Source organism: Eschrichtius robustus, chromosome 3 (genome assembly GCF_028021215.1).
Source record: "Eschrichtius robustus isolate mEscRob2 chromosome 3, mEscRob2.pri, whole genome shotgun sequence".
In the NCBI taxonomy this organism is placed as follows: Eukaryota; Metazoa; Chordata; class Mammalia; order Artiodactyla; family Eschrichtiidae; genus Eschrichtius; species Eschrichtius robustus.
In genome coordinates this window covers 107,999,128-108,021,711 of record NC_090826.1, presented here as the reverse complement: position 1 = coordinate 108,021,711, position 22,584 = coordinate 107,999,128, and the positions used below count along the sequence as shown (strand labels likewise).

Genomic DNA, 22,584 nt, shown 5'->3' with positions numbered 1-22,584 from the left:
TGCATTACTCTCGAAAATATCATGCTGAGTGATGAAAAGAGTACATAGTCTGTGGTTCCATTTATGTGAATTTCTAGAACAGGCAAAACTGATCCATAGTGACAGGAACTAGATCACTGATTACCTGGGACAGGAAGTGGTAGGGGGATGGACGGCAGAGGACAGTTTGGAGTACTGGAAATGTTCTTTCTTCTTGAACAGGGTAGTGGTTACGTGGGTACATTCATTTGTCAAAAGTCATCAAACTTGAAATGGATGCATTGTATTATTTTCAAATTACAACTCAAGAAATTTGATTTTAAAAAGTAATAAGAATCATTCCAAATTTTAATGTCTTAATTAAATTATTATCATTATTATTAGCCTTAGAGGGTTCTTTTAGAAAAGTCTCTCTCTTGTGGTAAACAATTTGATTGAAAGTTCAACAATTTCTTCATTTTTGTTTTTGTATCTTTTTCTTCCGTTAACTTTATGCACTATTAAATTGAATACTTTAAAATAAAAATAGAATCTATAAGAGCTCAATTTTATAAAAGCAAATTTATATATATATTGATATACCAAAATGACTCCATCAATATTTACCTACCTTAACAGAAGTTAGTTTTGAATTTAAGATGTTTCAAATTTTTACATATTTGCATTTTCTGCATCATTTGAATTTTACATAATAAGCATATATAATTTTTGCAAAAATTAGAATAACTTAAAAATAGATTTCAAGAAAAATACGTAAAGATGTTAACAGTAGTTAATTCCAGGAGGTGGGACTATGGATGGCTGCTTATTTTCTTCTTTATATATCTTTAACATTTTTAAATTAAAAAAAAAAAAAGAATGACCTGGAAGTGAAAGAACAGAATAGCTATGGAACAGAATAGCTATTGTGTTTAAGCTGGAGGTGTGCGGGGAGCAGCTGTTGGGATAAGAAGGATGTTTGGGAGGCAGGTGGGTCATGAGGATATTTAGGACAGTTTTATGCCCGTTGCGTGACTCCTCCTTGGTGTTTTTTTCAAAAGAAATATACAGACTTAAATTTCTTGTCAAGCATCTTTACCATTTGTGTTCCTCTTTGATTGGGAGCATATCTTGTGGAGCCAGGCGGGCTTCCGTTCAAATTCCTGCTTTCAAATCCCACTCACTGACTGAGCGACGAGACAAGTTACTTAACCTTTCCATGCCTCAGTTTTCTCATATGGGAAGTGAGGATGATGATATGATATAGGTCTGTTGAAAGGATTAAATGAGTAAACCCATGTAAAACTTGTAGACTATGCCTGGGCACATGGCACTAACATGTAATCACTGAGTGTAAGCTCTTGTGTTTTGGGCACAGCACTGCATCAAGACTGGGTGGGATTTTATTTAAGTTACTGGTACTTTTCAGTGGCTGTGGACCCTCCTAGAGAGAGTAAAGCAATCCTCTCTGACCAGCAGTAACCTCCTGGCCTGGGAGGATCTGCAAGTATATTAGCTCACGTGATCAGCTCATCAATAGGGGAATAATGGTCCAATTCCTTGCTTCAAGAAGGCCCCAATTTTTTAAAAAAAGAAAAATTATGATGTTACAGTGGAAAACATTTCTACACATGACACAAGACCCAGAATTTTAAAAGAGTGGTACGTATGACTACATAAAAATTTATATTCAAAATACAAGCAATGAACTTTAAAAATATCACACATGTGATACAAAGTTACATATGCCCCAAAACTTGTTATGGGAAACAGTAGTCCCCTGATCCCATCCCACATTTCTTTTTTCCAGGGATAACCACTTTCTACTCACACAACCAACTGTTTGGCTATTTATCTCCTTATCTCTAAATAAATATTGAGACTCTGATTTTCCAGTTTCCCACCCCAGGCCCTGCAGACCGGCCTGCAGAGGGAAGAGTGGAGTTTGTGTGTTTCCCTACCCGCCAGTCGTCTCCAAGGCAGCCGCCAGGACTTCCACTCGCTTGCAAACCAACACAGCCCACCTCACCCCTCCAAACCCAACCGGCAAAGGGAACTTTGCAAGAACAAATGCCAGGCAAGCAGCTTGGCGATTTGGGGTGGAACCGGGTTCTCGGGCAGGTCGGTAAAGGGTGGGAGCGCTCCAGAGTGAGGAGCCGTGGTCGCCCAAACCCAGCGACTGCCCCCGCTGCAGTGCTCGCCCAGCTCCTCTCCCTTCCAGCCCCTTTCTCCCTTCTGTGTCAGTCTCTCCTCTTTCCTGCTCTTTCCCGTCCTCGGATCTTTTCGCCGGCCTCACACCTTTCTCGTCACGTCCTCCAAAGACAGAGTTGTCAGTCGGTCCTTCGTAACCTCTGAAAGTTCCAAAATCTAAAACTCAGAGAGATGCTCCTTAGCACCTGGAAGAGGACATTTTAATTCGCTGTTCAAGTCCACCACAGTCCTCATCCGTACGTTTCTACCGAGCAGTAGAGGGCAGAAGTGCTTCCATCCGGTCACGTCCTGGGGCGTCTTCTCGGTGGAGCAGAGTCGCGGCAGGACGAAGGGGCGCCCGCCGGTCCCGGAGCCGGAGCGGCTCCGGCTCGTCTCACCTTCGGCCCCGGAGGAGCCGGGCCGGGCGGCCGTGGGTCAGGGACTTGGGGTCTCCTCAGACGCCGGAATCCGCGGCCGGCGCTCCCCTCTCTGGCTGAGCTTGGGACGAAAGGACGAAGTTTCCTGGAGAGAAGGTTCAAATCTTAGCCTAACAGCGGCTTTTCGTGTCCAACGGAGACTTAGGAGCGAGAAATTCTGAATAAAACCATAATAAACTGGGATAGGATCCATTAATGTTCGGAATAATAGGGCACCTGAATACAATACAGTACTTCCCATCCAGGTCTGGAACCCTCGACCCGAAAGCTAAGACGCTGTCACCCTGGCTGCTCAGCGACGTCACAACCCCGCCCCGCGACCATTTACTCACAGGGACAACCGCGCAGTTAGTTACAAGACGCGCGGGGCGAAGCCCCCTCGCGGGGCAGGACTCAGTGGGCGCAGCCTCTGTCTTTCGCCCCCGAGACCCAGGGTGACCCGACGAGCAGGTGGCACTGGCTCGGTCGCTGCGCCCCAGGGCGGCGGGGCCGGGGACTCCGATGGCCCGCGACGGGCAGAGTCGCCAGGGTCCAGCGGGGACGCCGCGGGTTCGTCCCCCCACCTGCCCGCCACGTCCGCGTGGAGCGCGCGGACCGCGCCTCTCGGGGACGCGGGAGCGGGAAAGCACGTCCCATCTGAGGAGTAAAAAATCCCCTTCTTCTAACTAAACAGAAAGGTCCCACCGAGATTTGAACTCGGATCGCTGGATTCAGAGTCCAGAGTGCTCACCATTACACCATGGAACCTCCTCGACAGATGTTTACTCTATGCCACCAAAGATGGGTAAGTACTTATTTAGCCTCCATGCATCCCAGCGATAATGCCAAGGCATTTCTTCTACGGTCCCGACAAGACTTGAATACGGTTGACCCGCGTGGGTGGTCATCCGTCTTGCTTCCTCTCTGCTCCTCTCCTTTGGCTGACTTCTCTCAGTTCACTTGCACCTCAGAAAATGAGGTAAAATCCACTTTGGGCTTCGGGCCAGGGAAGAGCCCCTGAAAGTCTCCATCATAAACCACATATTCTGCCTCAGTTTGCCAGAGTGTCCCATCCTGAGGTAAAATTTCTGCAAATAATAGTGTTACTTTCCTTTTCTTTGCCTTCACACTTTTCCCATAGCCCAGAGAGGGCAGACGATTGTCAGGGCAGGACTTGGGACTTCCTGGGTCCCTTGGCTACAGCTACACAGCACCGATGACACTCCAAAGCTGCCACCACCTCCTATGTGTAATATATAAAGTGTGTCAGCAGTGGAGTGGGAATGGGAGGCAGGAGACCTCTCTGCGACGGTCCAGCCACCGCAGGGGGTCTTCCAGGTCCCGACGGAGAGGGGCAAGGGACTGAATAGCACCTCGAGTATGGGGTCAGAAGGACCAAGACAACTGATGGTTGCTAGGCACGTTATTTAGAATTGACTGAATCTTATATAGACAGAAGAGGAACTCCTTATTAGACAATAATCCCATGGAATTGCTTATCATCTCAGTTCAGTCACCACCATGGACGTCAACAAGTTTACAACAACTATCCTTGAACATTATCTTCCCTTAACCAGGCTCACACACAGCCCCCAGCCATAAGGAACAACCAGGACTCTCAGTTCCCTGAGGTCTCCTGGCTTGAGATAGCTTTGCTCATCTCTTTTACATTCCTCAGGCCTGGGGAAAAGAGTGCATTCCAAGGTAAGGGCTTTGCTTTTTGTGAGAGACATACTGTCTCCTCCAGGAGTTACCTCCGGCTAAGACTGCACGCTTCCCACACCTCTCCTTTTCTTCCTCATACACTTCTGATGAAGGGGGGCTAAGTTTTTCTTACAACCAATGTAGATTTGTTAGATTTACAGTGCAAGTGAAAATTAACGTTTACACCAAACACTGAGACAAACCAGGCCATGCTCACCTGGGGTGACCCAAAGTCAACGACATGCTTGTGGAGACCACAAGGCAGGGCTCTGACACTTCGGCAGTCACAGACTCTTTCCTCAGAGCTTGGTCAAGTCAGTTTCATTCCAATTTCTTAATATGTCATGACCCAGAAATTGCACGGCTTAAAAAAAGTGTACACATATCCGGGTATCCAAGAGCACTCATTGCTGGGTCATAGAGCATGTGTATCCAAGTTGTCTGACAGTGTCTACAGTATTTATGTACACAAAATACCACCACACTAAATATTTACATGTGTAATAGGTATAAGTCCACATTATGTCTCAAAATAATAATCTGCGTTATTTCATTTCCCCTTTACTTCTTCATTTTCTCCCAAAGCCATTTCTTCCCTTATCCAATACACAGAACAGAAAAATTCGCATTCAAACATAAAAGCTGTCGGCCAATAAACAGAGTCAGAAAGATGCCCAGTGTTGCTGAGAGACGTCCCAGGGACTGGACAAGAGTTGACTCAAGGGGGAAGGAGGCCCTTGTTACCAGGAGGAAGTTCACAGCACCGGGCTGAGGAGAAGATGAGACTTCCTTCTGGAAAATCAAGAAGTTGAGCGGCAACAAACAACACGAAGCGCTCCTCCAGGAGAACTTCAGGATCAGTCAAGGTTTATGAGTGCAAGGACCAGAAGGGGACTCTGGCTGATACAGGAAGAAAAGAAATCCGTGGAAAGGACGTTGAGGGATCACAGAATGGCCGGGAGACCCGGAGAGCCGGGCTCTGACAAGGGGCAGAGAAATCCAATGAGGTTAGAACCGCGACGGGTGGAGGGGCGGTCTTTGAGGGACCAAAGCGTGCGTGTTGGGACTGAGAGCCCAAGGTGAGAGGTGGGGATGTGGTGATGGTGGGAGCTGCCGTGTGTCGGCGGCCAGTGAGCAGAACTACCCTGGGAATGTAACTCTTCTTCCTCCTCCACCTCCTCCCGCTCCTCCAAGGCCTCTCCCCTCTCCCTCCCCCTCGCCCCCTCCCCCCTCCCTTTCTATTGCTCTCCCTCGCTCTCCTCTCCCCTCGTTCCTCGCTCGCTTCCTCCTCACCCCCTCGCGCCGCCCCTTCACCTTCCGATCCGTCCTGTCCTTCCGCGCCGCCCCCTTCTTCTGTCGCTAGCGCTCCTCCTTCCTTTGCACGTGAAGAATGCCACCAGACATCGCACAGTCTGGGAGGTTTCCACAGTCTGCGAGGAAGATGTGGGAATATTTTCCACCATCGCGAGAAGCACGAATGCCTTTCTCTCTGGTCAGGACTCTTTGCGGGTCTTTGGGAGACTGAGTGAGGCGGCGCTCAAGTTGCTCTCGGCGAGGCGACGCAAGAGCGACCATCACCAGACCCCTGCCCTGGTGGAGCTCCCTTGATGGACGCAGGAAACCGAAGAAGGAAGCGGAGGATCCCACCGGCCCCAGAGGCCTCTCCAAAGGGTGGGCAAACGCTCATTTTCTCACCGCCGCGGGTTCTTCCCGTTTCCTCCAGCCCGCGCGTCGGTCCCGGTCCCGCAAGCAGAGAACTGGCGATGAAGGGCGGGCCGGCGACAGCGGAGCAAACCGGAAGAGCAATCACAGGAGCCCATGCTTTGATGCCGTTTACAGAAATTTCTAGAAGAAGCAAACTAATTTAAGGTGAAATAAATAAGGGTAGGGGCTGTCAAAAGAGTCAGAGGATCATGACCATAGTATTTATGATTTCACTGCTTGTGACGTTATTGACCCAGCAGTTACTAAAACCCAGGCAACAACAGAATGAAGTAGAATGCTCTCATTGGTCCCATTTTACAGAAGAAAGAAGGGAGGCACAGAAACTTTATTTGTTCAAGGCCACGCAAGGGCAGAACCATTTTTACAACCCAGAGCTTGTGCGCCCGAGAGCACAGATGAGTTGGGTCTTTCTTCTCAGATGTGGGTGTATCAGGATTTCTCAGCTGGAGGGAGGGGTGGGAAGAAGAGCAAGAAGGAGAGAGACGGCAGGAGAGGGAGCGAGGGAGGGGTGGAAGCACAAATTCGTTTATTCTTCCCCTCCCTTCCCCTTCCTCCCTCCTTCCCTCCCTCTCCTCTTGCCTCCCGCTTTCTCTCCGACGCCAGCTCTTTCCCTCCTTCCCCACTCTCTCTTTCCCTCCTTCCCCACTCTCTGACAGAAACAAGGCTCATCTCTCTGGGATCCCCGCACCAGCCTCGTGGGAGATCTCAATGCCCACGTCCCCAAACCCGCCTTCCCCCGTGTTTTTTCGCTTCCCGCCGGTTCCCCGCTCCCAGGATCGACCCCACAGAACGCAGCCTGCTCAGCTGGGCGCGGGGAGCTGCACCGCGCAGACGGGGACCTGTAGGCCTTTCCGTTGCCCGCCCCACGGGATGCTGCGAAATCAAATAACCAGAATAAAGGCTTTTAGAAAAGAAATGTTCACTTCGAAAACGTTTCCTTATTTCCATTCTCAGGGGTCTTCATGGGACCAAGGGCTAAAGACGACAATGTATTCATCCAAGTGCTAAGAGCGTCCTGGTGAGTGCCAGACCCTGTTCTGGGCGTGGGGACGCAGGGGCGACCATCACGGCGACCGCTGCCGTTGTGGAAATCGCGTGATGGACACAGGAAACCAAAGCACCACACCGGCCCCCGGAGGCCTCTCGGAAGGGTGGGCAAACTCTCGTTCAATGGGTGTCGGCGAGGAAACCGGAAGAGCCGTCATGGATGCCCACCGGGTGTTCAGCTATCCTTGGACCCCATTGGGTTCAGGCCCGGAGGGTCCCGGCCCGGGCTCCGGGTGTCTCCGGGGGCGCTGGCATCTGAGGCGGGTAAGGGGCAAGGCGGGGTCAGGCCATTCTGCTGCCCTTTTGGTTTCGGATAAGGCACCTAAGGCACCAGTTTCAAACAGGATAAAGAACATCATTCATCGCTCTAAACGTTCCGTTTTTCCGAGGCTTTGGAACTGGCACGGTGCTCCTGCGGGGCAGGCGGCACACCCTGGGAATTAGTAAGGGTCTACTGCAAAGAGAGTCCGGAAGAAACGCGCGCTGTTGTCTCTGTGGCGCAATCGGTTAGCGCGTTCGGCTGTTAACCGAAAGGTTGGTGGTTCGAGCCCACCCAGGGACGGTGGGAGAGTTTTGTTCGACTTCCGTTTTTTTTTTTTTTCAGAACCCATTCAGGATTTTCCGTGCTGAATACCATTCCAGGTGTTCCATGCTGATTATTACCTGTACATCGGCTCACACAAACTTTACCGAACTGCATTCGGGGTCCTATCCACCTCACGACTGCTGCCAGTCTCGGGCCACCCCGCCTTCCCAGCTCTATTGTCTATCGTCTCTACTGGACTCCATACTCGCCTAACTCACGACCTTCTGAAAGAGACCGAGGAATCCACAGTCTGGTGGGATAAAGTCTTTATTCTGCCAAAGTCTATAGACTTGAACAAGAAAGTTGTTTTTTATGTGCCTCAAAGTTTTCATCTGTGAACGTTAGTACTTGTTCTGTGAATAATGTTATCAGTGAGCTCATCATCATAATTCTCCTCTGCATTATTTTTGATAAAGGCATTTCTTCCATGGTTGTGTAGTATTTGGTTTCATGGTTTCACGATGACGAATAGGCTGCAACCATCATTATTGTACACACACCTCTGACCACTCGTGCAGGTGTTTCCAGAGCGTAGAGAACTGCAAGTGCAAGTGCTACCTTTAGTGTTTCTATGCTTCTAATGTTGGCAAATCCTTCAAGTTTGCCCTCCACAGAAGTGGCACTGAATCATATTCCATTTTATTTTCCAGTCTTTCAATGTCCCTTTCTTCGTTTACTTGCCAACACAGCAATCTTTCTATACATCTCTCTATGATAGTCTAACTAATAAAGGGAGCAGTGCCCTCCCGACATAACTAAGGGGAAGGACAACAGAGGGACACTGTGGGCAGTACACAGAGATAGTCTATTGCATACGTTCGAAAGCTCAACATTCAATATTTTTAAAGTCTCCCAATAACTGTAATGGTTCTCTCTGCAGACCTAGTCAACAGGGTCCAGAGAAGACTGCCCAGAGTGACCTCTTTGACAACGTCCTGCCAAGCAACTTATCCAAAGAGAAGAATCTCGCTGATCCCAGAGGTTTTTGCCTTCTCCCCTTTTCTCTTTTATTTATACATTTTAGTTATACTTTGAATTTGATGCAAACAATCTAATGCCTGTCCTTCCTCCTATAAAATGGGGAATTCGCATGGGAAGAAGTGTTTCTATGTTATTCCTTGACCGTTTTTTTGGCTGTGACGATAAAAATTAGCCCATCTAAGACACTTCGTGGGAGCCAACAGAATCCTGCCCCCCACAAGTTCCTGCTTCAGACCTGGACCCTTAGAGCTATTGGCTCGTGTTTGCTCTGTTCTGTTAAATCTCATGTGCAGGAATTGAGCATTTTGGCTTTTTCATACTGTGTGGTTACTGGACACGGATTTTGTCTCTCTCCCTCCCTCTCATTTGTGCACCACTAATTTCTCGTCTCAGTGCGGGATTCTGGTTTTAATTTTAGGAAGTGAACTTCTGGGGATAATCCCTGTTGGGTGGCGGTTGACAGGGATCCATTCCCTGGTAGGTAGAAGATGACAGCTAATCCGGGCCATGAGTCTTTTTTGTCTGATGCTTGTCCTGAGGATTCTGGTGTTTCCTGGTATGAGACACCGCAGCAGTGAGAAGCTGTCCACCTCTTGTCTTTCCACTATTTGCTAAAAACCACGTGGGCCCAGTCAACCCTTGTCAATAACTGCAAAAGTGTAGTAGCTACAATAAGGACGATCTTAATATGCAATGGTTCCCTCATAAGGAACTCAACATTAATAAGGGGGATTAATACAGGAAGAATATTGAATTTTTAGCACGGAATAGGCAGCTTTCTTTCATTGGTATCCTCAAGGTTCTAAATAACTGAAAAAATTCAAACAAATGTCCTTCAGGGATGGCTGAAATCAGACTACAGAAAGCAGAGGAGAGACATAGCATTACAAACAAGCAACAAAGTCAGCAACATGAGCACTTGTGACAACCCTACAAATCAAGATTTAAGCCTTCCAGAACTGTAAGCCAGTTCGGTCCTTAATAAAAATGGATGAGGAGCAATGACTTCATGCACAGATACATACCCTGGAGACTCAAAAGCATATCACAGATTTACTCCGAGTTTCATTAATGAGCTTCCTTCAAGGACCTAATGTGGCTTACTTATTTCATTTTGTTTCCCTCACTGTCAGTTGCTGTTAAAACATATCGTTGCCTCTGCTTTCACCTTAAATCATGCCCACTAGTTTGATGAATTTTTTTCCCTTTAAACATATTTTCTCAGAAGCAAAACAATATACTTTCTCTTCCTTGGGAGAGAATAGACAAAGTAGGCCTCTAAAAATTTAAATTAATTAAAAATTAATTCCGCAAGTAATTTCAGGAAAGTAATAATCACTCGTATAAATTTAAAATAAGAAAATTAAGAACTTCTGGGAAGAATGCTTTACTACTTATGCTTTCAATGTGGTATTTATATAAGGAAAAATTTTGTTGTGGAATTGGTGACAAGGAACAATAACAGATTTAGCTGTAGATTACATTAATGGTCTTGACTACTCGGAACAACAGTGAGAAACGAAATGAAATGGATCACAAAGATGACCCTTAATACTTTTAAGCAATTTAAATAATTTATACATTTTACATATAATGACATTTAAAATGTTTATGTCATGTCATGTGCTTTTATCGAGGTTGCTCAGAAAAATTAGATTGGTTTAATAATTTTGGTCTAAAAACGACTATATATATATTTTCAGATTATGTTATGATGCAGAAAATAATGGTGGTGTAATATACTGTTACGTAAGTCTTGGCTTTATTTTGGCTTGAAAATCTGAGTTACGTTGGACTTCCTAAACTTCCTGTACTGGTTGTACTGGTTAAATAAGCAAACGTATCCAATAAGTTTTCAACGACTAAAAATTTAAATTTACGTGTTGAAGTATATTAAATATACTAGTCAAGTACATTAAATATACTAATATCTTTAAAGAGGAATGAATACTTGTAATTCTAGAAACCAGACGACTCAATTATTCCACTGACAAGTTTTGGTAAATATTTTTAGGCGTCATCTAATATATGATTCCATATATACCAATATATGATTCCAACATTCCCATGTTCCAACATGCGTCAGCTTAAATTACGAGTTCAAGATCTAGGGTTAACTTCAATCCTTTGACTAACAGTAAATTGATTTAATTAACGAGCCATCTTTTGGTTGCCTGCAAATTCTCTCTGTCTTTGTCCTTCCCGTTTGCCCTAATTTCACGATTGGTCGGTTGACAACAGTGCTTTCGTTGGGGAAGGCTGTTGTTTTCTGGGTTCACATATATTTCTATAGTTTGTAGGTTTGTGGCTGGTGCTGTGGCTATTCTTATGTGTTCCCTTGACAAAAGTTCAGTAGAGGGGCTTGTGTTTTCACTGCTCTGACACGTCAGAATCATAACCTTAATGCTGCGCGCTGCACGGCTTCTGAAACCTTCTCAAAGCGCCTCCTTGCTTCTTGTTACACATTCATTTTTTGCATGGCACTTGCTTTTTATCACAGCAAGCACCAGAATCCAGCTTGGCAAAGAAATGATATCATTGAAAAGAATGTAGAATAATCTAATGTTGGCAGGTTTTACTATGTAAATTACACCTCAATGAAGCTTACTTTAAAAAAAAAAAAAAAAAGGACAAACAAAACCAAATGGTGACAGGATGGAGAGCACTGGAAATTCTTATTCATTTCTGGAAAGGGTATAAAAAAGTTCCACAGGTTGGAAGAAAATTTGGCAGCATCCACTGAGGGCCATACATACACAGTTATATGCTGTGGCCCAGAAATCGTACTTTTAGCTGTGCTATACCTTTGACCTGTGCTCTCCAACATGATAGGTGCAAGCCACATGTAGCTACTGAACACTTGAAAGTTGCTAGGGCCACAGGCTGTAATGATAATATTTTGATGTAGTAAGTCTCCTAAAACATTAAAATAGATTAAAATAGAAAATTCAAAATTCCTTGTGACAGGTTTGAAAACTAACAAAGGGAAACGTCACTCAGATGAAGTCGGGAGACCAGAAGTGGGAGCTCTCATGGGGTACCGCTCAAGTTCAAAGACAGGAAGTATCGTCAATTACAAACCCAAACAGAAGAAGCATCAACAGGAAGAATCATCGATTACAGCCCCCAACAGAAAAACATATTCGTTGCATCTCCTGCAGGAAATCAGCAACTTGGCAATGAGAAACCGTCATCACCCTGAACTTTCACTTTTCTCCAGCGGACTTGGGTTCAAAACAACCTCCCTCAGCTTCCTCCTCTCTCTCTGTAAAATAAGGTTCCTTCCTCTCCTTTGTTTGTGGGACTTGCCTATGGCTTTTGCTATAGCTTGCTTGTCCTGAATTGCCATTCTTCTGCTATTCCTGAATAAACGCTTTTTGCTGGAAAAAAACAAAAAACAACCCCCCCCCCAACTTTTATATATTTTCATTTTTACAAATTTTTAAAATTGATTTCGTGTATTTGTTTTTGGCTGCGTTGGGTCTTCGTTGCTGGGCGAGGGCTCTCTCTAGTTGCAGTGATTGGGGGCTGCTCTTCACTGTGGTGGTTTCTCTTGTTGCGGAGCACGGGCTCTAGGCGGGCAGGCGTCAGTAGTTGTGGCATGAGGGCTCAGTAGTTGTGGCTCACGGGCTCTAGAGCACAGGCTCAGTAGTTGGGGTGCACGGGCTTAGTGGCCCCACAGCATGTGGGATCCTCCCGGAACAGGGCTCGACCCCGTGTCCCCTGCCTTGGCAGGCGGATTCTTAACCAATGCGCAACCAGGGAAACCCCCAAAAGTATTATTTTGAAAGTCATCACTGGCATTATTCTGTTGGAATGGGGTGCTCTAGAAAAATGTGTATGTCCACCAAAAGTCATAAAAAAATGTTCGTACCATTTCAGAATATCCTCAACTGGAAACAACTGAAATGTCCAACAGTTCAAAACTATGTGGAGTTATATTCTTACAAGGCATACACACAGAGACAAAGAACTACGTGAAAAATAGGGTTAAATTTCATAGACATAATGTTGAGTGAAAGAAGTCACACCCATGCCCCTCCATCCCCCCAAACCCAGTGCATGCCCTGTGATTCAATTTATGTGAAAGTAACAGGCAGAGAGGTTGGGAGGGGTATGTGTGTGATTACCCTGAGCTCTTGCATGGGAAGAGTCATGAGGAAGCCTTCTGTGGTCTGGCAATTTTGCATACCTTAGTTATTTAAGTTGCTTCATCAGTTATTCAGGTTGGTGTACACTGGTAATGGTTTGGGAAGTGTACACTCTTTGTACATTATGCATATTATGCCTCATTTTTTAAAAAGTTTAAATCCACTTTGTTATTGCTAAAGTGATGTTTATACTTTTTCTTCTGCTTTGTCCTGGGCTAGGAGGAAAAGTAAGTTCAAAGTAGTTACTGTGATATGTTTGCTGTCCTCAGATTTTTGTCTTCCCTTCACTATCGGATATCTGACTACTTACTTATATGTTGTTCACAACCATTACCTTAAGCTGACATCTCAGTGTTAATACTGTGTCAGAGAGAGAACCAAGTGTTCATGATCAAATCTTGCTCTTTTAAGAATCAATACGAGTCAAGGATGGGGGGGTATATGAAATTTAGAAATTCTGATGAGGAAAGTAGTTCAATTAGGCTTAAGTAACTCAGAGGTGCCAAAGGGAGGACACTGGCAGGTAGTACACAAAGAAAAGCCGTCACATTCATTTCACCACTAAACTCTCAAGAATTTTTGGAGCATCCACACATAGCCAAAAATATTTACCTGAATAGTCATCTTCACCAGATTAACCTATCCGGACTAGCAGTTTGATGGCTTTTAGCTTATTTGTTTACCAAGGGTTCTTGGCCTTTCTTAATCAATAGAAATTGAAAGCAAGCCAGAAAAGAAATTCAGGCAAGGCTTTACTGCGATCCCTGATGCAGGAAAACTAGTAATAGGTTCCCTTGCTTGCTATGGAGGTGGGGTGGGGGGGCAGGAAGCAGCCAACTGGTTTCCTATATGGGACCAGGATAGGGGTGGGTTCCGGGGTTGGGCTGGGCGGTGGCTTAGGTTTGCCCCTCCATTTGGTGGTGGTGTGTGCAGGGGGCATGTGCAGTACTCTATTTTTGCTACTAGCTCTTCAGAGGTGGCAGTTAGGTTTTTGGTCTTTTTGTATCTTGTTGTTCATAATTCTTCCCAACTGAGCATGCACGCAGTTATTTTTAGTCTCATATAGTTTCTTTGTATTTTGTTGAAGGAGGAGACGTTTTGATCTCGAGGAGACAGCAGCCAGTGGTGGCTTGAATTGAGATCTTTGTTTCCTGCTCAGGAATTGAACGTGGGTGGCTTGGGTGAAAAGCAAGAATCCTAGCCAACAGTCCACAAGGGGCTAGGGCTAGTAGCAAAGTTGCCCTGGCTCTTGCCCCTATTGAAAAATGAATTTTTCAAGGAGGCAAAAACTGTAAAACAGGTTCAAAGTTTATTATTAGAGCCACAGCACAAGTGGGAGGGAGAAACAGTTTAAGACAGAAGCAAGGCAGAGATACACACCCGGAGATAAAGGGTGTGGCCATCCTCCCTAATGAGGAAGAGCGCACCAGAGACGTGATTCAAATCACTTATATAGGGCATTTCTTCTGCGTCTTTGTTTACCTTTAGCCAATTATCTCGATTCTTTTTCACACCTAACCTGTCCTAGCGCCCTTCCCGACATGCGTGTGCATCTTTTTGCCAAGATAGATTCTGGCCCAGAGGCCTACAGGGAGGTTGACATCACCTATTATGGGGTGGTTCCCTCCCTCCCTTTTGACCCCAGAGGAACCTTTCTGAGCATGTATAGTTTGGGAGGTCTCCTTGACCTGAAGAATAAGAAATATGTGGTCTCTTTATATTCTATCCAAGTAGGACTCAGCTCCACCTTGCTGCTGCTATTAGTTTTACCTTGGAGTATCTGTCCACAGGGGACGGATTCCAACTGGTCAGCCTGGGGACCATGTATCTTCTGCCTCAGTTTGTCCAGGTGCAAACACTGCAGGAAAGGGTCCCAGGTCCTAGTCTGTCTCAGTAAGACAGAGGGTAGTAGATGTTAAAATCTGTTCGAAGATAGAATCAAAACAACACCAGAAAATGGAAATAAAATGAATGAAATTTCCGATGAACAAAATTGAACTTTCAAGAATGGAATAGAGTTCACCGCCAGTCATAATGGTTAATGCGTTTTACCAGACATACACACAATAGTCCATCACAAAGACAACTGGATTTGAAAGGAACCAGTTTCCCGTGGACTCCTAAATGTTCTCTATTCTACGCATTGAAAGCCGTTACAGTTCAAAAAAGGTGCTCAGGCTTCAGCAAGCCGCCAGACAGGTGCTCGGCAGGACAGAGGTTAAGTAGCCAGCCGCGCGCGCACAACCCGAACGGGTGGGGGCGGGTGGGAGGAAAAGAGCGAGCGGTCGACGTCACTTCCCCCAGAGGGCGCCCGCCCTCTGGTTGGCTTGGGTGGACGGCGTGGGAGGAGGGAGGCGAGGAGTAGGGCGGGGCGTGGGCTGGAGGGGAGCGGTAATTCCCGTCGGCTTGACGGATGGGGCGTGTCGTATGTAGATATCTCAGCGCAGGGGCTGCTGGTTCGTGATCTGGTGGTGAAAGACGACATGATCTCCCGTAGTGTGGGAGCGAATCGAGGGCTGTTGGTTGCTAGTGCATGGACGAGCTGTGTGGAAGGGGCAGGAAGGCTCGGGGCTGCGGGGAGGAAAGTGACCGTGTGTGAACAGCATAAGGCGTATGAGGGTGTGTCAGGGCAGAAAAAAGTGAAGTAATGTTTATTTATCAGCAAACATTTAACGGTTATGAGAGTTGGGTTAGAGAGAAGTTTAAGGTGGTGTGCGAGAAAAGATAATTTGTATTTTTTACTAGTGTTGGTTTTAGGACTACATAATTTACAGTAAAAAAAAAAAGGATGTGTTTCTTCATTTTGTTTTGAGTAGTAATTTATCTTTGTGAGTGGTTTAGGTTAGTGTTGTGACATAGATTAAAATTGAACAAGCTTTCAATTATTGTGTACTGTTGCTTTCTGACAGTGGTGGTTTACCGGGGCTGGTGTGGGGTGTGTTAGTACTTTCTCGTGTCATTTGTTTTGGCTTGTTCACTAGAGAAGAACCTGGTTTCTCCTTTGTTACGGAACAGGTTGTAGTAGTTTTCTTTAATGTGATGAGAAAGTTTGTTTCTCGCATGTGGAAGTTTTTTTTAAAAAATTGGTATTCGAAAGTGCACGGTATTTTTTGCTTTAACATTTTCTTCGGAAACAAAGTTTTTTAAAAGCAGTAAAGCTTTGATTCATCTGGTAATATAACACATCGCCGCGTGGAATTGAGAAAATGCATTTTCTTACGTATGTTGGGTGTTTTGTTTTTTTTTCCGTTAGGTTGTACTTAGTTCTTGTTTTACGTTAAGAGTTAAGAAAATTTAGTGTTCGGGGTTTGTGTCTGGCAAGCTTCTTGATACGTTTTTAGGGACAAAGACTTGCATAGGGTCAGATTCAACGAAGTTTTTGCAGGATCCGGAGCCGATGCTTCCGAAGACCCAATGAACAAATAAAGCCCCCAAAGGAAGAAAAACTAGAATCCTCGTCGGTGTTTTACTGCCTTCGAAGTCCCAACACTAAAAATAGGAGTGTTTTGTTACTGTTGTTTGCCAAGAAGCTAAACACCTGGTTGGGTCAACGGTCTAGCAGCAGTAGGAAGAAATCTGGCAGGAGCTGTAGGTTGCTGCAACCCTGCCTGCTATCAGCGGTTAATTTACATGTGTGAGCCGCAGAAACGCTGGTGACCTCCCTGACCGTCTCAGGGTTCACATAAATGTGGTAGCCACTTCTATTTCCGCTTTCCAAATCTCAGCTAATGTCGTCCTATGGGCTAAGTTAACCAGGAACTATGCAGAGAGGGGAGTTCTGGGAAATTTTGTTCTAGCTTAGCAATATTGACACAGATCTACCACAATCTACGTCTTGTGGACTTGGCATCCATATATATATGGATATCTGTATCTATATATCTTTTCCTTCCTTTCCTTCTCCTTTCGAAACCATTCTTTACTTTTAAACAAAGACAGTAACAGAATCATGCTTACCTCAAACAGTGAAAACATGCCAACCTTTCCACAAAAGAGGATAAAGTTTACTTGTCTTTCAGTGGTTTTCATTCTTCTAGCTGAGACACATTCATTTTACCTTAGATATCCTGTAACTTAAATACTGAGATTAAAAGTTAACTCCTAGCAACACATTTTATGTTAGCTGGTAGTGGGATGAAAGAGGAAAAGAAAACTATTAGTTGGTACATAGAAAACTATTAGTATTATAATAAGGAAGAAATATTCATAACTGTTACAGACCTCATTTCTGCAACTGTCACTGGTATCTATAACTATCTTCTTCGCTACTATCAACAAATAAAATTCAGCCAGATAAATTTGAAGATCTAATTGGCTTTATTCAACGATTTAGGGACTGCTGTCATATCAGGGGCTGAGTTGTTCTCTGCTGTTGACTGGGCACCACTAGTGATTGTAGCTAGATTAGCCATGATGAGTGGAACCCATGTTGCTGAACCATACATAATCTGCAACCTTGCTTTAAAGTATGCTAAATCCAACATCTGAGACGTCTTCTTGGAGTTGGTTTCTTTTAACTGCTTTGTTTTCCTTTTTAAAAATAGGTATTTGAATGGGTCACATTTTTCTGTTTCTTTGCATGTTTAGTATTTTTTATTGTTTACTGGGCACTTTGAATGATGCAATGTAGAGACTCTGGATTCTGATATCTTTCTCCAAAGAGTATCAACTTTTGTTCTACTTAAGCACTTTGATTACTGGCCAGTGACCTTGAACTTGTGTAGGACTGGATTAATGGTTTGTTTCTCAGTAGATCTGAGGAAAGTCCAAGGTGTTTCCCAAAGCCCTCTTTGGTGTGACTCAACGTCCAAACCCTGCTAATCTTGTCAGGTCTTTGTTTTATCCTTTTTTAGGGAGGATCCAGAGTAGGCCTCACACTAGGTTGTGGTCTTTACTCCTTAAGCAGCCTTTCTGGGGTATCAACTGGATGCTCAGGGTGGTAAAGAGTCGTTAACAAAGCCTGAATTCCAATGTTGCCAGCAGAGACTTCTAAGATCTCTGTTCTGTTTTCCATCCTGTAGCATCTGTTGTCCGGTAAGCCTTGGTAGTAGCTCTCCACACATGAGCAGCCCAGCACTCAGCAAATGACTGTCAGGAGACCCAGTATGGATTTCTGAAAACTAGCCTGTAAACTGTCTTCTCCTTTCTGGTTCTCTGCAGATTCCAGTTGCTTCAGCTGTCCTCTGATATCTACCTTAGCTCCGTGTGAACACCATGCTCTGCTGCGATTCCAGCTTGCTATACCACCATCAGGTCATTTCCGCAGCCCTCTCTTAGGCAATCACAGTCTTGCACTGCCTCTGTCCAGTGTCTATAACAGGTGCTTCACATATTTTGTTCATTTTCATGGTTGTTTACAGCAAGAAGACTAAACTGGTGGCATTACTATACTATATCTGTAGGTGGAAGTCCTGGATTCTTTTCAGTGCCTTTAAAATTAAGGTTTAATCACACTCATTACTGATGTCTAAATAATTTGAACACTATTTTCCACATTTAAAAATGACCTGGTCCAAGGATTTTGTTTTTACTTTATTAACAAGTACAACTAAACCAATCTAGGCTTGCTGGATTCACTTTCAGCATGGTGACCCCACAGCACCACAAGGACATCTGGGCTGAGGATCCTGTTCTTTGGCTATATTCCAATGCTTTGACTATATGCCACTCCAAAGTATGCCAATTTGGCATAAGAAGTATTTTGAGCTAAAGGCATTTAGAAAACAGCAAGTACAATCATTCTGGTCACCAGAGACAGGAAGTCAAGGCCGAGAGAAATCCACACAAACAGACTTTGTTAAAATAACTCGTATCTTCCTTTAGTCTTCCTATGTGTTTTACTTTTCCATAATCACCTCTCTTTGTTCAACCTAGTATATAAATACTTAGGCCTAGCCACTTCTTTGGGTTTTCATTTTCCTATTGGAGCTCCCATGCACATGTGAAAATCTGGATGTTTTCCTCCTCTTAATCTGTCTCATGCCAATCTAATTCTCAGGCCCAGCTGGAGACCCTAAGAGGGTTGAGGTGAAGTTTGCCTCCCCTACAGACTCTCTTAGGACCACAAAAGAAAGGATTAGTAAAAGACTATCTGTAAGGGGCCAGAACTGGTCCTGGTAGAGGGGACTTGGTGTAGGCTTGGTAGACCTAATAGGAAATGCTAGAATTCCCAGAATCAGATGGGTGGAAGGGTGAGAGGCTACCTTAAAGGACAATGGCTGCCTGGGGAAGCCCAGAGAGACCAGCTGTCATATAACTGGGGACCAGTGAATAAATTTCTCCTTTGAATCCATCTCTTTCCTCCCCTTTCTTCTTCCTCCTCCCAGTTCTGCCGTTCTTCCCTTTGAGTCTTCCTTCCCATTTCTACCCTGCCTGTGTTTAGGCTGCACCCGGGGCCTGGGTCTTCGTCCCACCAATGTCTCTCTCCATGTGTTTGGGTTTTTAATCTTTCTTCTACCAAGAACTCCTTTGGTGATCTGCTGAAACCTGCGCACCCTTCTCAGAATAATGAATTTTTTTATTAAAAAAATATATTTATGGGGGGCTTCCCTGGTGGCGCAGTGGTTAAGAATCCGCCTGCCAATGCAGAGGACAGGGGTTCAAGCCCTGGTCCAGGAAGATCCCACAAGACGCCGAGCAACTAAGCCTGTGCACCACAACTACTGAGCCTGCGCTCTAGAGCCCGTGAGCCACAACTACTGAAGTCCGTGCTCCACAACAAGAGAAGCCACCACATTGAGAAGCCCATGCACTGCAAAGAGTAGCCCCTGCTCACCGCAACTAGAGAAAGCCCGCCAGCAGCAACAAAGACCCAACGCAGCCAAAAATAAATAAAATAAATAAATTAAAAAAAAATATATATATATATTTATGGAACATCTCCTATTTATATCCACTATTCTAGGCCCTGGGGTGAGAATAATGAATTTTAATACGTTGAATCAAATACAATTTTCTTTGTGAGGCTTCCCCAGTCTGATAGAATGAGCAGGAAGGCTGAGCTTACACAATCAACCTCCCATGCCTCGACCCAAGATGACCCTAGAGTTGAGGTGGTGAAAAATAAGAGATCTTGGGTTCCACCGGTCTCAGAGGAATTAAAACTACTGGACATCATTATTCTATACTAACCAAACTGAGACAAAGTAGTGGTTCCTGGGACAGAGTTCCAAGGAGAAGGACCACGCGCCCTCTCGTGGCCACTGCGGGGAGCAGTACAGCCCTGCAACTGCGGATACTAACCCAAAGAAAACCAAATAAAACGCACTGGAAGCTGGGCTGTGCTCAAGACTTTGAAATTAGAAGTCGTGCACGCTACAAACTGAGCTAGCAGGAAGACGAAAAGCCGTGAGCTTCTCTTCTCCCTACCAGCTTGGTATCAGTTGCCCAAATGGAAAATGTCTGCGCCAAGACTGAAGGCAACCACGGCGAGTTGCTGATGAGGAAATAGGTTTGTAGAGAGTTTAATGGATTTCCTCCGGCCCAGGGCTCATCGGGAGTAAGTCACGGACCAGGCCTACGATCGTCCTACTTCCGACTTCAAGGAGGAAGCGGGGTAGTGGGTAGAAACTGCTGCGCAGAGGTGGGGTCGGGATGAGGGAGCGACTCCGCCCTCCTCTGGGGCTTTTACAACGGCCTCTCCCTGTGCTCATTTCCGCCCAGATGGAACCCCAGACTTCAATGGAAAGGACGTCCAGGATAAAAGGGTCTTTTCCAATTCATCCCAAGAGGTCCCACCGAGGCTTACCGGATCCACCTCCTTAGTCCTGTTACTGGAATTTTCTAACTTTCCACGACAATCGTGAATGCTTTTCTCCAAGGTCTTCAGTCACAAGGGAGAATTCAGGCAGCGCCAAGTGCACTTTCGGTGCTTCAGCCCCACGCATCCTCCACCTCTTCTGTGGGGCTGTTGGGGAAATAAGAAATCGAGACTCAAAGGAGCACGCATGTTGACCAATTGAGTATTAGCTAAGTTTATTATTGAGGAAAAAAAAAACAACTCAGAGTGCATGCTTGCAGGTAGCCCGCACATGACTACAAAGCTATTGTGGACTTCCAGCTCTATTTATGTGGGATTAAAGCTACAGTTGTCATCATCCTACCTTTAGTAAACAGTCAGCATTACTCAATCTGATCCAGGAATGAGATTAGGCTTACTCAGACGTTCTGTTCTTCAGAATTTTTATCAGTATCTCTCTACGGTTGCTTCTGACAGTGCATCTACCTGACAGTACAAGTGGTTGGATAACATTCTTCAGCATTCCTCCGCAAGGCACAGGACGCAGGGGAAGGGGGAGAGGAGGCGCGCAGCCGACTCCCAGCCTCGGAGGGCTGGGGCGGAGTCGGAGTCCTGTCTCACCCTCCAGCGGGGAGCAGGGGATTGTGCGCCCCCTACCGCTCGGGGCCGGGGGCGCCTCGCCACCTGCTCCGAGGTCTGGACTCCGGTGACATCTCAACGGCGTTGCGGTCTTTAACCAAGCATTTCAAAGAGGAACCTCAGTCATTCCGATTCGAGAGCATCCAACAGTACACAATCATGGTCAGCGCGGTGGCCGACAAAGAGGAGGCGGGGGAGGTTAATCAAAGTTATTTAACGAAAATAGGCATTTTCCGTTTTCTTTTCGCCTTTTTCTTCAGTGGCCAGAGCACTAGCTCGCTCTGTCCCCGTCCCTCACTGGGCTGCCTCCATTCCCACTCGCTTTCTTCTCCTCTTCTTCAGCTTTCCCTATTCAACCCCTCAGGACGGACGACCCCAGACCGAGGCTGAGTCGCAGTTCAGGGTGGGGAACTCAGCTCGGTCCCGGGGCGCACGTGTCTAAAGTCAAGACTTTTGCTTTGTTCTCAGTCAGCTCCGGGAATAAAAGCGCCTCCGGCTTTGAGAAACCTTTCCAGCCTTCCGTTTCCGAAGTTACTCGTAGGCCTAAAAGCTTAAAGCACACACTGGAATTCTTGGTTGCCTAGGACCCTGCGGCAGAATGCATCCTTCACCGGGCATTTATTGAGTGCCTACTAGGTGCGAGGCCCTGCCCTGGAGGGCGGGCTGCATCGCGAGCAGTTCTGAGGTCTTGCCGGTCGGAGTCCACATCTAGAGAGAGGCGCAGAACGTGGGCAGCGCAGTGGGGGCACAGCTGGTTCGTGTCCTTCGCATGCGCGCCCACAGGGTCAAGTGGGGACTCACGGCGAGCGAAGCTAAGAATCGTAACGTGGACTTCAGCCCGAGAGGCTGCGGTCGTCACCTGGAGCCGGGCGGCTGTTGAGGCGGGGAGCATGTGGGAAGGCCACAGATCTGGCGTTCGGCAGTCAGAGTCCCCTAGCTGAGTCCCAAACGTTCTATCGATGTCCAAACGTGCCCGATGATACCAATTCTTGGCTTCAGTGTCTCCCGCGCGCACCCTCGGCTTCCGGAATATGAGAATCTAAGGATGTCCCCAGCCAGAGGTTGAAAAGCAATTTCTTGAATCAGGAAACGAGTTAGGAGGAATTCGCTCTCACGTCTCTGTGGCGCAATCGGTTAGCGCGTTCGGCTGTTAACCGAAAGGTTGGTGGTTCAAACCCACCCAGGGACGTCAACTTTTGCTTCATCGAAGTCCTTGCTAGCTACTTGCAACTTTAGGTTATCTGTTCGCCACCTCTCACAGTTCTGGAGGCTGTAAAGTCCAAGATCAAGGTGCTGAAAGATTCAGTTCTTGTTGAGGGTCTCCTCCCCAGCTTGCAGAAGACCTCCTTGTCACTGTATCCTCACATGGCAGAGAAAGGAAACTCTGGTGTCTCTTCTGTTTTTATAAGTACTAATCCCAGCATGGGGGCTTCATCTTCATGAACTCAT

At 46.0% G+C, this 22,584-nt stretch overlaps 2 long non-coding RNA genes and 3 other non-coding genes across 8 annotated transcripts; 3 read left to right on the top strand and 2 right to left on the bottom strand.

Moving 5' to 3' along the window:
* Window positions 1-3,260: 3,260 nt before the first annotated feature.
* On the bottom strand, window positions 3,261-3,332 carry TRNAQ-CUG (transfer RNA glutamine (anticodon CUG)). Its single transcript has one exon. It is a non-coding gene; the product is annotated as a tRNA-Gln (tRNA).
* Window positions 3,333-5,624: 2,292 nt separating this feature from the next.
* LOC137762583 (uncharacterized) lies at window positions 5,625-11,973 on the top strand. Of its 4 annotated transcripts, XR_011073592.1 has the most exons (5): window positions 5,625-6,137; window positions 6,948-7,011; window positions 7,645-7,879; window positions 8,507-8,607; window positions 11,575-11,973. It is a non-coding gene; the product is annotated as an uncharacterized lncRNA (long non-coding RNA). The 4 variants fall into 4 exon arrangements; XR_011073593.1 differs by lacking the exon at window positions 11,575-11,973 and having other exon boundaries at window positions 5,625-5,939; window positions 8,507-10,237; XR_011073590.1 differs by lacking the exon at window positions 11,575-11,973 and having other exon boundaries at window positions 8,507-10,237.
* TRNAN-GUU (transfer RNA asparagine (anticodon GUU)) lies at window positions 7,529-7,602 on the top strand. Its single transcript has one exon. It is a non-coding gene; the product is annotated as a tRNA-Asn (tRNA).
* Window positions 11,974-17,078: 5,105 nt separating the features above from the next.
* LOC137762582 (uncharacterized) lies at window positions 17,079-22,584 on the bottom strand. The gene is made up of 3 exons (XR_011073589.1): window positions 20,861-22,584; window positions 20,506-20,664; window positions 17,079-18,187 (listed from the first exon to the last, which is right to left on the bottom strand). It is a non-coding gene; the product is annotated as an uncharacterized lncRNA (long non-coding RNA).
* On the top strand, window positions 22,251-22,324 carry TRNAN-GUU (transfer RNA asparagine (anticodon GUU)). The gene has a single exon. It is a non-coding gene; the product is annotated as a tRNA-Asn (tRNA).